The sequence below is a fragment of the Periplaneta americana genome, chromosome 7 (genome assembly GCF_040183065.1).
Source record: "Periplaneta americana isolate PAMFEO1 chromosome 7, P.americana_PAMFEO1_priV1, whole genome shotgun sequence".
Taxonomy (NCBI): Eukaryota; Metazoa; Arthropoda; class Insecta; order Blattodea; family Blattidae; genus Periplaneta; species Periplaneta americana.
In genome coordinates this window covers 164,416,117-164,431,561 of record NC_091123.1, presented here as the reverse complement: position 1 = coordinate 164,431,561, position 15,445 = coordinate 164,416,117, and positions in this window count along the sequence as shown.

Below are 15,445 nucleotides of genomic sequence, written 5' to 3'. Positions count from 1 at the left end.
CTGATTTTGCTGGAATCTGAGTGGCGTGCTGTTCTGTAGATTTATTAATTCAAGCTATAAATTTTCAGGATTTTCTATCGCCTTAAGCCAAAAAGATTTCAGAAAAATTTCGATTCCTTGTCAATTGTCACTGTTTCTTCAAACTTAGCAGTGAATTCTGCTGTAGGTCTTGAAGTAGGGTCTTATATTTGATAAGAAGATTTTCTTATCACTCTTCAAGATAGTTTATAGTCAAAGAAAGTGAAGTTTTCTATGTTCTACATGATACTACCACATCTCAAATTTATCCATAAATGTTCTTAGCTAGTTGATTATATGTCGTGCAATTCTATAATTCGCACGCACAACGTGCTAATGATATTTGATTTCAGTCTTACCTTGTTGATATCTCATTTTTACCTTTAGCTGTTCTAAAACAGATGCAGACACTATTTTTTTACTGTTTATTTGTAACATATAAGTCATGCGTAAGAAAGTGTAATAGAATACAAGCTTTATCTCTCTTCTTAATAAAAAAAATTCTCTTTTTACTCGTAACTAAAGGGAAATGATCTGGGAATTATATTGTTTTTCACTTAAAACGAGCCGCCACTTACTGCAGACGCGATCGAACTTGTGACTTGAAAGAACCGCACACAGACAGTACAGCTAGTACAGAGTCCGTTCTACTTGCACTGAGATTGTTTTGACACTTTGAGAGCACGAGTTGCCCACCCATGGTCATGATATCTCTACTCTGCCATTCCATTTCAGATCTCATTCCTTGAGATATGGTGGCTAAACACAAGAAACAATTTAATCAACTACCAATCTATCTCTGCGCCACTGTTTAAATTTCGTTTCATCTTACTTCCTGTCGTCTTCACAGACTTCCTGCTCTAATGCCATCAATCTTTCTACCAGTCTATCTTTTCTAAATGTTTCTCCCTAATGTCATCTTTCACTTCCTTTGACACACATCATTTATCTCTCTCTTATACACAGACAACTTCAATTCGACTTTTATATCTATTATTGGATTTCTTCTAATGAATATAAATGATACTACTGGCATCCTCAAATATACAACGGAAGTGTTTAATTCGTAAAAATGTTCCAGTGATGCTAGTTATTCTGACTAATTTATTCCAAAAAAAAATTACATTGAAACTTCCATCTTGTTTATACACCACACAAGGGACTGAAGTAAGTGATTTATGTTGGGTTATTTCATGATCAAATGGAACTGAGAGATAGAATAGCTTTTCATAGGCCTACAGTAGATATACATTCAGTACAAATTAAGTAAATACAAGGTGATTCAGGAGGAGTTACCATCACTTACGGAGCTCATTTCTGAAGACATTTTGAGTAAAAATACCATACACAAAGTTTAAATCAATACAACTATGAAATCTGCATCGACATGAGGAACTATTAATAATGGAATTCCTCAAGGACCAATATTAGGTCCCCTACTTTTTCTAGTATTTATAAATGACCTTGCCCCACCAATAAAAGATGTAGGTCATCCCATATTATTTGCAGATGACACAAGTATAGTAATTACAGCCAATAACTCCAACACATTCCAATCTTCAACAGAGGAAATTCTCTTCAAAATATGTGACTGGTTCTCAGTCAATAAATTGGTATTAAATTGTAACAAAACTAACATAATTCAATTTAAATCCTGTCCAAATTCAACCTCGCAAATTTCTAGCGCAAGAATTAAAATATATCCCCATTATAAACAACAACAACAACCAAATTTCTTGGCTTAAAAATCGATAATGTGTTAAATTGGAAAAATCATATTAAAGAAATTACCCCCAAACTAAATTCAGCTTCTTTTACTATTAGATCTATGCAAAAGATAGTAAATATCAATACCTTAAAAACAATATACTTTGAATACTTCCACTCGGTAATGAGTTTTGGAATAATATTCTGGGGAAATTCCACAGATAGTAACAGTATAATCTTACTACAAAAAAAAGAATAATTAGAATAATAGTAGGTGCCAAATCTAGGGAATCGTGTAGAGCTATTTTCAAAAAACTACAAATAATGCCCATGGCTTGTCAGTATATCTTTTCATTAATAATCTTCCTCGTATGTAATCGTGAAAACTTTGTAACTAATTCAACAATTCATAGCATAAATACACGTCAAAAATGACTTTCATACTCCATCGGCAAGTCTATCGTGCTATCAAAAAGGAGTGTGTTATATGGCAGTAAAAATTTTTAATAGCCTCCCTATCGATATAAAAAATGAAACTCAAAACATAAGATTATTTAGGGCCAAATTAAAGAAGTACCTAATTTCTCACGCCTTCTATTCTGTAGGTGAATTCATGAAATTCAATAACACTTCGTGAAATTGATACTAAAACTTTGTGTTGTACTAGTAGACTGTATTGTAAATCTCGTCTATATGTATTTCATCTAGACTATGACTATAAATTAAGACTTTATAATAGTATTAAGTTTTTTGGAATGTTAATAAATACAATACAATAGAGTAAAACATGGATTCTATTATCAATATTTTAAGAGTTACGCTCATTTGAAATTGTTTGTAAAATAACTTTTTTCTTTAGTTTTAAGGGTAAAAGAATTCAGAAATATCACTCCTTTTGTGTTGTGTTCTGAAACTAAAAATTTGTTGTGAATTACATAGTTGCTTCGTACATATTTTTAAACTACAAAATTACTTTATTCTTATGCACTTATCATAAACAATATTGTTACAAATTATGCCCTCTTATAAACGCTTTAAGACTGTAGGGTAAGGTTGCCTAATTTCGTGACATATTTAATAAAGTCTATATTTATGCCAAAATTGTAATACAAATTTTCAAATATCACCTAAATGACGTTATTTGGACCTTTAGCTAAAGTTTTTACAACATTCATTGTCAACAGTTTCACAAGTTTGGTATATAATATATGACCATTATTTGTAAATTAAAAAATTATGACTGTAACATCACTGTATATTTATCAAGCCCTAAATTTCGTTAAAGAAAATTCACACATGTTGACACATAGGAATGATGTTCATATATACAACACCAGAAACCGTGATCCTTTTGACATACCTAAGTGTAGGCTGACTAAAACAATGAATAATAATTTTATTATGTCGTTAAAAATAGCAAATACATTTCAGAGATATCTTTTTAATCTGGAAAGGAAGTCTTTTAACAGACTTGTCTCTGGTTGGTTAATCAACAAACCATTTTATGAAATTAATGAGTTTTTTAATGTCAACGTTGTTGAGAGTTTTGAATTAATTTTATTGTTTTGTTTTTTATTACTGACTGTCAATTGCACAATGTTGTGTGCTCTGACTGTACAATACTGAATATACTGAATATTCTTCATTGTTACACAGTGGCTCCTAAATCCGTGACAGGGGTCCAAATTCCGTGAGAGTGGTTTCCTAATTCCGTGATACTAAAATAATCCTCATTAACTGCTCATAAAACAAACGTGTATTTGGAAAAACACATTAAAGTCATGGTATATTGTTTTAATATGGATTAAGCAAGAAATTACAACATAGAAGAAGAGCTTAAGTGACAAATATCACAGAAAATACTTGTGTAACTACAGGAATACATATTACATATTCATATATTATAAACAAAGTAAACTGAAAGTTAAATTCAATACAAAATTAAATTTGAATAAATTTAATTATAACACAGTTATTTCTCATTATTTATATTCCTAACAACAGCAGTAATTAAGTTAAATATATGTCCTATTATTATATTATAATTATAATTGATGTTTTGTATAACTTATTTCTATTATTATTTCCACTAGCTATTTTCTTTCATAGACATTAATTTTCACAATTTAGCGTTGGCATCACTGGTCGAGTGAGCCAGGAAGGAGAAATATGAAAATAAATCCGAAAATGGGAAAGCTCCTGTAGCATTGTTATTGTCTCATAATGTTTAAATAACCATGCACATTGATTCAGCTGACTTTACTCTTTAGAAATATATCATTTTTATAATGTTATGTTAGTTTTTACTTCAAATATAAAATGTTTCTTCAGGAGCGGTCACAAGAGAAAGAATAACTTACTGGTCAACCACCTTTCACTGAACAAAAGCTTCTGCGGTCGACTGCTTCTATTCAAAAGGCGGGTAGTCAATAGAATTGAAAAGAAGACATCTCCTGCCATCTGTTAGGTATTTCAAACACTTAAAAGTCAGAGACCACAACTCCATGGCAGTCAATTGAAATTTTATCACGGGATTAGGGGTATCACGGAATTAGGCACCTTTACCCTACATTAGGATGTAAAATTGGACAGTAAAGTATGGAGTCGCTAGAAGTGGTGTCATTTGTAACAATTTATTGTGGTAAGTGCGTAATAATAATTTAATTGTATAGTTAAAAATTGAAAAAAAAATATCTGTACAAAGCAACTAAAGAATTCACATTACATTTTTAACTTCAGAATATTAGGCGGCTAAAGAAATGATACTTCTGAATAGTTCATTCTGTGTCTGTAATATTCGTTTATCTTTAAAACTTAAGAAAATAGGTATTTTACAAACAACTTCAAATTAGTGTAACTTTGAAAATATTGAGAATAGGATCCATGTTTATTTGACATTTTCTGCTCAAAATCTCTTCAGAAATGAGCTGCGTAAGTGGCGGTAACTGCTCCTGAATCACTCGGTATATATCAAGTTTCTTACACGACATTTCTACATGTACGCTCAAGAAACATTTCACACATAATGTGCTTCAGGCCTACTTAAATATTTTAGGAGAAAATTTTCGCTCCGGCACTGGGCATCAAACTCAGGTTTTCAGCTCTACGCGCTGAATGCTCTTACCACCTGAGCTATGCTATGTTCAACAGGGTACAAAACCCTTGTTCGCTCAATAATAGAATACGGAGCGGTAGGTTGGGATCCTTACGGACAAACCCAAATTGATTCAAAGTAGGACATAAAAATATTTTAAATTGGGAAAGGGACATGGCGAAGGGATAGTAAAAGACTTACGGTGGGATTATCTCGAATCAAGGCGACGAAAAGCCAGATTTACCGCATTGTTTAAGGTACAAATGGTGTACAAAGTATGGACTGACATCAATACTAGATTACTAACACCATCATACTGAGGCAGGGCTGATCATAGTAAGAAATCTACATGCAGTAAACAAAGAACAGACATGGTAAAATTTTCCTTTGTAAACCGCACAATAGTAGACTGGAACAGCTTACCTGCGGCAATCTTTCAGGGTGGTCCTCTCAAAATCGAAACATTTAAGGAAAGGTTGAGAAGATTAGACTGAGATTTAATAGTAATCTAGGTGCAGTGTAACTATCTAAGTTGTGTCATGTAATTAATTAAATTGGCACATAATTAATTAAGTGACTTGTAATTACTTAAGTTGACAATAGTTGGGTTTAATAGAAATAGTTTTACTTCTAAGTTAGGTTTACTTTTGCTTATAGTAGGCATTATTTATAGCATAGTCTTCATTTACAGTCCTATGTTTATTGCACTTATTTATAACCAGAAATAATTTTACGTTTATTTCATCTATGTTATTTTATTTTTGTGTTTATTCTAATTTATTACTGTAATGTGACTGCATTTTATCCCTGCCACCGGGTGTATACCCAATTGCAATGGCCATACATACAATGTTTCCGCTTACTAGTAGTACAAGTATTGCACGTGTTGTCCTAACGTTATCTATTAACCACCGCTTTTCCTCACTCCGCGCTATTCTTCTCCTGAGTCACCGACTATACATACATACATACATTCGTACATACATACATACATACATACATACATACATACATACATACATACATACATACGTACGTACATACATACAAACATACATACACACATACGTACATACATACAAACATACATACATACATACATACATACATACATACATACATACATACATACATACATACATACGTACATACATACATACATACATACATACGTACTTACATACATACATACATACATACGTACATACGTACGTACGTACATACATACAAACATACATACATACGTACATACATACGTGCATATATACATACGTACATACGTACGTACATACATACATACATACATACATACATACGTACGTACATACATACATACATACATACATACATACATACATACATACATACATACATACATACATACATACATACGTACATACATACATACATACATACATACGTACGTACGTACATACATACATACAAACATACATACATACATACATACATACATACATACATACATACGTACATACGTACATACATACGTGCATATATACATACGTACATAAGTACGTACATACATACATACATACATACATACGTACGTACGTGCATACATACATACATACATACATACATACATACATACATACATATATACTGTAAATTTTTTTCAACTCAACAATAGGATTTTATTCTTCCAACAATAATTCCTTTCTACAATTCGCCTTAAACGCTCTCGTCAACAATAGGATTTTCACTCAACACAGTATTCGTTATAGCACTCCACTGACGGCAATGACAATTTACTTGGACTATTACGAACAACAATGAACTGTTAATCTTAACTAATATTTACAAAGCACTATTTACAAATCTGAACTATCAGTTCTCGGTTCACAGTTCTTCTAGTTCAGTCACTCGAGTTCACAGTATCTCGATCCAAAGACCTTCAGAGACAGTTCACTGTACTCGAACTCAGGTCCCTCCAACTGCGGTCCACTGCACTCGAACTCAGGCCCCTCCAACTGCGGTCCACTGCACTCGAACTCAGGCCTTTGGATGCTGGCACAGTTGCGGCCGCACACTCAAGTCGAACTCCGGTACACAAGACTGGCTAGCTTGCTCTGTTCACTGGCTTACTCACTGAACTAATCATGAATGACACACACACTCCTTCGCGTCCGTAATTTATAACCACAGCAACGTAGCCGAGAGACTTCGAATTCGCGATTTTTCCACTTCGAAGGGCTTCTGGAAGAGTCGGGAAGGTCCGTTCCCCCTTTACTCCGTAAGCAGCTGCGCGCGCGATCTCTCTCTCTCTCCACTCTCTCGCCGCGTAGGCCCTTTCCCCTTTCCCCGCCACGCGCCGTCCCACAGTGCTCCGTGAAGCCCGCGCGATCTGCTTTCTTGCGGGACGCTGGTCGTGAGTTCGAATCTCACGTCGCTGTCACAATACATACATACATACATATATACATACATACATACATTACATTCATACGGGCTATTCCATATGAAATCGACCAGTAAAAAAACCTCGCATTTTTTAATACTCCAATTTTCTCCCTATTTATACAAGGTGCTGAGGAGAGTGCATTTTCAAAAATATACTATCGAAAGTCAAACGGTTTTCGTACTATTGAGCGACAAATTTAGCGTATTTTATAAAAACAAGCCTCTTTCAGCGCTCAGAACTCTGGAACCATTTACTGTAGAACATTGAAGGGGAGCTCATTTTGAAGCTGACATTTGGTAGGTTATGATAAGAAGTAATCCTTGTTTTAATTATATACAGAGAGACAGATAATCTGATTTTACTTACTTTTAGGCTTTTTGACCATTTGTAAAAATGTAAAAAATATTGAGAAAAAACCTTGCATTATTAAGAGGGATTCGGCATTGTTTGCTTAGTGGCTCGGCAATAAGTTTCGAGGGTGTTAAATAAATTATTTTCACACGCCTAGACTTGAACGGCGCAGTACCGCACGCACTGGCCAAGAGCTGAACATGTGCGAGCGTTGGGCGTCATTTTACTCCTGTGTTTATGAAAACTTGTGATAAAGCTAGCCCAGCTATGCGCTACTAGACGAAACATGACGTGTTTGTCTCCTGGCCTTGCTTGCCTCGGCTAGCTCCCGCCTCACAGTCAGCTGGTTAGTTCACGCGCGTACTATTTATTTTCTTTATTTGATATTTTCAATACTTTCTTATCAAGGGTGCACCAGTTAAAAATATGTGTTTATTTGTACTTTCAATACGGAATCTAACCATATATTTTAAAAATATTTTTTTCGTGGGCAAAGGTGTCTTAATGAAGAAAAAGCTAAATTTCTCCATTTCCATAAAAAGTAATAAAAACTGTTTACATGTCAATATAAACTTTAATTTCTCAGCATCAAAATAAGCCATGATTTTGATCATAGGGTGAAAGGGTTTCGGAGCCACAACAGTTTAAATTTGCTAATTTTATGAAAATACGATAAATTTAAATAGTTTTAATTTAAACACTATGAAGTTCTAATGCCTCAAGCTTTGCACAAAGCATTTTATCGCAGTTGTCTACGGACAGAAAAAGTTTCATTGTATTTAAAAATTACAAGGTCAATTTTCTCTATATTTCGATAGATTTGAGATGGAATAGCCCATACATACCATAATGAAGAGCGTAATGACTGGTCTATTGTGTTCGGAAGTGACTTGGTAGGAAAATAGGGGATAAGATTCATTAAAATCATGGTATTGTGATGTCGAAGCTCTGTATTTAATTTAATGGAATTTCATAAATGTATAGTTCATGAAAATGGCATAATATCTAGGCTAAACTCTCCGATTGCCATCTTATTCGAACGGGTATAAAGCCCTATAAGCAACTACTATTAGAAACGAGCGGAAGTGTTGACTGTATGGAAAATTAAAGAGTGTGTGTTAATATTTAACTCTGTAATAAAACACTTTTATCTCTCATAGACCTTCAACTTTTGACATGACCTTAATTTCCTCATGCTTCGTATGCATACCTTTCTATCATATGAATCAGTTATTCTCTTACACCAAATGATTTTCACGCCGGTGAAGCGTAGCAGAATATAGAAGAGATATAGACTGGACTTCATTTTTTTCTGTTGAATAAGAATTAAACAGCGTTACGAAGATTGCTACTATTTTCGTCTCCATTCTTCAGGTAAAAATTAAACAAAAAAGGTATCTTACTGCTTAAAAACGGCGATATCTGCTGGCTGACCAACAACTGCCAGCAAAAAGGGAAGTAGCCTACGTAGGCTAAAGACCAAAGATATTATGGCTTAAAGCAGTGATGTCAAAGCAAGCGCATTTTTCTGACCTTGACGTCGTGCGAGGGCAGCAAGCGCTAAGTATGGAAAGAGGAAGGGTTGTGTATATGAATAAGCAACCTGTTGGATTAAGAAAACAGTGGTGCACAAACTTCAAACGGAATGTGAAATTTTATGTCGTTATTTTTATATGGCTTCTTTCTGTTTAATATTATCTATATTGTCTGTAAAACAAAAGTACTAATACTGATTTCTTAATATTGCACTTGTGTTTTAAATCTTAATAACATAATAGAGAGTTAAGAAGGAACATTCACTTAAATTCCATAGTAGTATAATATTATACTGTATTAAGTGGATGAAACACATCATTCATAAAGAAAGTGATATTCCAAAGAAAGAGACTGAGTATGAGATGATAAGTTGGAATTTATATTGATGGTATCTTTAGCCTTACAAAAGTAATCAATAAACTAATCAAAACAATATTACAGTACAAAGCAAAGTTACCTAGGTACTGTATCTGTTTTAAGTGTAATTAATATTACATCACAAAACTCTTATCGCATTATGCTTTTAAGGTGATATTTGTGAGCAACTTCCTATCATCAGAATATTAAATTATTTTCTCGAAATCTGCTGAAGCTATAGAGCTGACATTTTTACAACACATGCGCACGTATCTTTTGCTTATGATGTAACAGTAGTTGCTTTGTTAATTCATTTCCTTACAAACAATTTCCATGCAAATATTTTCAAAATTTTCAATAGACCATCTTCAGAATACGTATATACGGTATATTAAATTTACGAAAACATTCTGTAAGGCTACTAAATAAATAGGCCTATACCTGAAAATTTTACTTTTCTATACGAAAAGTTGAGAAAATAATTATTTTGAATAAAAAAATCAAACTTGTGGAAAATGAGCATTAAAATTAAAACTTACATTCTTATAATGCACTTATACTTCTCAGGCAAATCTAAAAATTAACATGGATACAGTTTTAATAAGTTCTCTTCCCTTTATCCATTGAATCAGTGCTGGCCATCCCTGAATATAGCTCGACCAAGCGGCATATACCACCTCTTTCTTCTGTATCTTTCCTTTCCGCCAGAAAGCGCTCAGGCTCACCTGGGCTCTAAAGCGCGCGCTTGCTCCTGTGGGCATCAATTGACATGCCTGGCTTAAAGCATAAATATTGTATGTCCACATTTTCAAACTTTGAACAAACCTTGAAAGAAGATTTTTCCAGTTGCATAGGCCTACATATTATAGAAATTATGCAACAAAATATACATGTTATACAATTGAAGCGTTGGGCCGAATAACGGTCTATATTACAATTTTTCAAAATCGAATTTTTAATGGAAGAATGTTCTGTATAGTCTTACAGAGCTGTCACAAAAATTGTTTTTCAATATCTGTATCAGAGGCGCTTCTACTGTTCTCCAACCAGTAGCTTAATCGTGAAAGGAATGTGTTTACTATTGCGTCATCTATTGGAGCGAAGTAGATAGATAATATTATCGTTATAACGTCAGTTTAAAAAACATGCGCTCTCCTGCATATGTTATTTCCTGTTTGGAAGGATTAAAAGACCAGGAAATTAACCGTGATCTAATTTTGTAACAAGGGTAGTATAAATATGTATGTATTAGTGTTATCGTTTGTGCTTTGAAAGTTAGCCAATGGAGATGCGTGTACCCACGTGTGTAACATTATGACATCTTATGACATCAACATTCATTCACAGCATTACCCCGATGCGTCTCATTCCTCTGAGACTTTCTCCTGGTTGGAATATAGTACACGAATTACAACCATGAATTTCTTGGTTATAATAACGGCCTATGTCACTGCGATAGATGTTTTTTATTCGTACATTCCACTACAGTTGATTCCGACCTGATAGGACCTTGTTTGCTATACGTAGGTATGTTTAGTTGTTGTTTTTTTTTATTTTAGTAGGTTATTTTACGTTTTATCAACATCTAGGTTATTTAGCGTCTGAATCAGATGAAGGTGATAATGCCGGTGAAATGATTCCGGGGTCCAGCACCAACAGTTACCCGGCATTTGCTCATATTGCGTTGAGGGAAACCCCCGGAAAAAACCTCAACTAAACTATTTCCAACTAAAGATTGAAGTAGACGTAAACAAAACCGAAATGTATTAATCCGCAATCGCAAGCTAGCTACCAAGGCAGCCACCAGGGCGCATTATTTTCAGCAAGTGAGCACGCAGGGCAGCCACCGTCCGATATATTGCAGACATTTCAACACATTCATTGAACTAACCCGTAAAATGCTCACAGAGGATTAATATTTATTATTTCTCTACTGGGAATAGTGGATTTTCTTTTTCTGTGAAGAGTGGAGAATTTCTTTAATTCTACAGAAATTTATTTGAGGTTGGCAACACTGAATCTCGCACTGTGTTATACCAGCTGTCCTGATGTGCTCTGTGAAGCTGCAAGTCACCTTGGGAGGGATTTAATGCCTATTACGTATGCGCGTTGCCATAATACACGTTACAGTGATTTAACACGCAATGTATGAAACTACTAATATAAACATGTTGTTTAAATCGTAAGAAAGTGTTCTTATAAGCATGTTTAATTCACTAGTATTCCATGCATATTATGCATTTTATTATTTTAGAAGGATCTATTTTAATGTGCGGAAGAAGATGACAAGCATGAGTTTGGAGACGTTGTGCGTCCAATAGCCAATCAGGAACCATTATGCCACGTGCATTTATTTACATTTACTTCAATCTTTAGCTGGAAAGAGAGTAGGTAACTTGCCCCGACCGGAAAACGAACCCGGGCCACCTGGTTTCGCGGCCAGACGAGCGGACCGTTACTCCACAGGTGTGGACATGTTTAGTTGTATGACACTGTTGCAGTTCCTACAGTCACCACGTCCCGTAGGTACACATTCATTTTGTCGTTAGTTCAGTAGGTTTCAGTTGTGTAGGTAAGATAGATCATGCAACACCAGTTGCTTGGCGCCAGCCATATCACCAGACTTCTACCTTTGGGGTCGTCTGAAGACGCTCGTTTATGCCACTCAAATTCTGAACGTAGCATAAGTACAGCAGTGACATCAAAATAGCTATGAAACAGTTCGGAATGAGTTGAACGGGCTCTGTAAAATTCTAAGATCAGTACATACCTACTGTACATACAGTAAACGAAGTCTTACCAGGTGGAAATCAACTGTAAGTAATAGGGGATGTGTGAATAACAAACATCTAACGCAGTCGCTATGTAGGCGAGATTACACCAAATACCTTACTATAATAATACCGGACAGCTGCAGTGTTGCCAAGATATAAATTGAATTTCCGTCAGAATCCGTCAAAATAAAAAAAAGACTCACTCATTATATCCATATACAAATAAAAAGCAAATTTTAACACGACTTACTTACCAATCTTGATTAAAATAGTAATTCGTCAACCTCTGACTTGATTACGAGGAAATATGAAACCGAGGGATTCTTTAACATGGTACAGCACAGGCAGTGCTGTTCAAATAAAAAGTAAAATCCCCTAAAAATTAAACCATTAAAACGACAGCAGCTAAAAAAGTCAAAAGACGATGCAAATCGAAAATTCCGCCAGAAAATCCGTCACCCGTCAAAGCAATTCTTTTCCCGTCCGCTACGTTGAAATTCCGTCTGACGGAATTTCCGTCCACTTGGCAACACTGGACAGCTGTATACTAGCAGCATTGGCGTGAGTGAGAAATATCGCGGATCTGACATCTAGCGGAGCGGAATGAAATTACGTCCACAGATATAAATATTAACATAGCGGGATTCGGGCTATGTTTAAAACGTGAGTTACTAATGTGGAATAATATATGAAACATTTAAGAAACGTTGAATAATATTTAATGTAACATTATTATCTTATATCAAAGCTGCATATTATGAGAAATATTGCATACTTCATATTACTTTCCGTAATTAATTGTTACATACTTTTTCTTTGGTTTAGTGAGACAAAATCAATTCTGACATTAAGAATGAATTTACAATAATGCTTTATATAGCCATTGCTGACAACTGCAAAGATAAAATTGATAGTAATCTGATGCTTGTAATAAATAGTAAAGGCATTTGGAAAACAATAAAACAATTTGATAAAACCTTAAAATTTCCAATACATTTTAACTTCTATTCATTTATTAGGTCTAAATAAAAAAGCTAATTTGTATTTTTCTATCAACATAAAGACGAAGGAATTAAGCGTACTAAAGAATGTTGTTGATTCAAGTTTCATGATCCTCGGAAATCGAAAGTACGATTTGGAGCAATTTGTAATTTTGTAATTGTAACAATTATAAACAGCACATATACACCCTGCCATTTTAGCACTAATACTAATTCATAAAACTATTAACTAGCCCAGCAACAATATACATTGTAGTTGATTACAGCTTGTTTCGCGAGTATCACCACACCGACCGCCTAGGTAGCAGCATCAGCGTCGTTCGCACGTAAAACTGCTAGCTGTCCGGTATTACAGTATATAGTAAGGTATTTGATTACACATCCGGACGTTTTACGGTCCAAGTTTTTGATACCTAGCAAGATAGGACATTTTGCAATTTAACTCTGAAAGTAAGGATTTGCGGGAAAAGTTCTATAGAACATTTTAGTTTTAGTTTCAGCTCTACATTACACCCACAAAGCTTTACATGTATTTATGAATCACCCTGTATATACCGATCTTAACCTGCAATCTGACAAAAAATGGAAATAAAATAGTCGCATCGTATACGTTAGGGGGTGAAACCATTCCGGAAGTTAACAAATGTAAATACCTCGGAATAACATTTAGCAGCGATCTCGGCTGGGGGGAACATGTTACAGACACAGCGGGAAAAGCATGGAGAGCGTTACACTTTGTGATGAGGGTATTAAGAAAAGGTTCTGATAAATCCAAAGAGATTGCATATAAATCACTAGTACGTCCAGTAATGGAATATGGTGCTGCATGTTGGGATCCTTACAGATTAGAACATATTAAGACACTGGAAAATATTCAAAAACGGGCTCTCAAGTGTTGTCGTAATAATTCACCATTAAAATGGGACACACTCACGGACCGGAGAACGCGAATTCAATTATGCGCACTGTTAAAAAAACATACAGAGGTGAGCCTGCCTGGAGAGAAATAAAAAAAAGGTTGCAACCGCCAAATTACTCTTCAAGGAAAGACCACTCATATAAATTGTGGGAAAGAAGGCAGAGGACGGACACTGGAAAGTTTTCTTTTCTCAATCGTACTATCAGGGACTGGAATGCTTTACCTGCAGACTTACTAAAGGCTTTACCAACAACCAAGAATGTATTTAAAAATAGGCTTAAGGACCTTACTAATAGACGGTAATTATACACAGTATTTAAAGGGTGTAAATGATATGTTGTTATTGAAGTGTTGTATCAGTGAAGAATTATGTTGTGTCAGTGAAGTGTGCTGTGTAAGTGAAACGTGTTCCTGTCAGTAAAGCTTTATAGTTTATAGTGGCAGTGCATAGTATTTGAACAGTGAAACGTTTTTGAAGTGTTAGTGAAATCAGGATAGAATCAGTGAAATGTGTCGTAGTTCCATTGCAGTGAGTGAGTTGACAGCGAAATGAGTGTAATTTGAAAGGTACTTGTGCAGATATGAACATATCATACTCGTGGGTTTTAGTTCCATCTTAGTTTTAAGATACAAATTAGATTTATTTCAAATGTTATTTTAAGTGATCGTTTCATTTAATTTAGTATATTCCCTGTTGTTGTTATTATTATTATTAATTATTGTTAGTATTAATTATTAGTATTATTATTACTTGTATTTTAATTAATAAGTTTATTATTGTCATTATTGAGTGTAATTAGTTACCACTGCCGCCGGGTATATACCCACTGCAGTGTGAATAAATACATACACATACACTTATCTCCTTTTTTCACCGGTGTCTTCAATCGTATTGTCGCTATAAGACAATGCAATCAGTCGACTGTAAATAAAAGTTTGTTTAAAAAAAAACAAATAGTAAAAAATGTCAGTAAGCGTTCACAATGGTTACTCTCACCCTATCACGGAAAACTTGATGTTGACAACACAGATTTCTTCTTTCGTCAATATCAAAAGTGTTTTCTATTTGTCTTCGTCCCCAAAAATAATAAATCTTTGTTTCTTCTTCAGAGAGCTGGGTTCATTAGAGTTTTTATACAGACACTCGAATAACAAAATCTCTTGTATATAATACAGAAACCGTGCTTTCAATACTTTCTTTCAACTGACGCTATATAACAAGTCTTCCCTGCAGCCTTTCTGACTTAAAAGGAAATACCTTCAAAT